Source organism: Myotis davidii, unplaced genomic scaffold, assembly GCF_000327345.1.
Source record: "Myotis davidii unplaced genomic scaffold, ASM32734v1 scaffold2100, whole genome shotgun sequence".
In the NCBI taxonomy this organism is placed as follows: domain Eukaryota; kingdom Metazoa; phylum Chordata; class Mammalia; order Chiroptera; family Vespertilionidae; genus Myotis; species Myotis davidii.
In genome coordinates, this window is record NW_006292458.1 from 1,022 (window position 1) to 2,135 (window position 1,114).

General features: G+C 44.1%; 1 protein-coding gene across 1 annotated transcript in view; it reads right to left on the reverse strand.

Annotated features, from left to right (window-relative positions):
* LOC102767400 (sialic acid-binding Ig-like lectin 5) overlaps positions 1-1,114 on the reverse strand; it is a gene marked incomplete at its 3' end in the record, with an annotated part of 10,205 nt that overhangs the window by 1,012 nt on the left and 8,079 nt on the right. The window lies entirely within an intron of this gene.

A 1,114-nucleotide genomic window follows, 5' to 3' on the forward strand; every position in this document is an offset into this window, starting at 1 on the left:
CCCGAATAAAGCCTGTAGTCCTAGTTTTAGGCCTCCGTCTGATCTTTCAGGTATTACATCCCAGGGTTTGGAATGAGGCAACTGGCTTCCAAAAAAGCAGATTTCAGAAGCAGAATTAAGCATGTTAATTACAGTTTCGGGTCGCGGGGTCACTGAACTGACAGAAATACATTATCTAGAGCCCTTAGGTAACCTGGGTTAAACTTAGGCATGTTATCTAAATTACAGTTTTGGGTTTCCGGATCACTGAGTTGATAGAAACACATTATGTAGAGTCCTCGGGTCTCCCGACCACTGAGTTGTCAGGACAATTTAGAGTAATTGTGCTGTCCTGGTCTCGGGACCACTGAGTCAGCTGGAACACACCACCTGTGGCCACTAAAACAATTTAGGGTAATTGTGCTGTCCTGTTTCCTGGTACAGTACAATGTGCTAAGACCAGTATGATAACAATCAATGGGATAGTCATTCAATCGATAAGGCATTCAATCGAATGGGATGATTTATACAATTCAGAAAATCAAAATAACCTGTCCATTGTTAAACAAAGCAAACAGGTACCATACTTCAGAACTACAGTTTCTACCTGATGGTTGCTACCATACTTCAACCTCAGAGCACAAGGCCCATCCTAAAGCAGCCCACACGAAAGAACTGGGGGAAGGAAGCAACTATTTCACATTCAAGAAGGGCCACAGAATCCATCCCAGAGAGAGAACTCTGTACGTGTATATGCATTTGTGGGTGTGCACGTGTGTGTGTGTGTGCACGCATGTGCGCAATTTACAAATTAATGAGAAACTTTTGTGGAGGTGAGACACACATGACATAAAATGTCTAATGCTAGCTTTGGGTGTGTAACCTTCGGAGCTGCTTATCACTACACTTCCCCCATCACTTTCTGTACCGCAGGCCTACTATGTTCCTTCCCCATACCTTCCTTGTCTGTGTAGGAATCTGATGTGGGGTTTTGAATATTAATGCCCTAATGCACCAGGAAACCTCCCACAGGCCTAAGGAGGTCTTTCATGGCCCTGTAGGATTGCTGATGTTGCGTCTCTTTTCATGACTTTGTTGGCCATTTGTCCATCATCTGTGGAGAAATGGCAAGTCA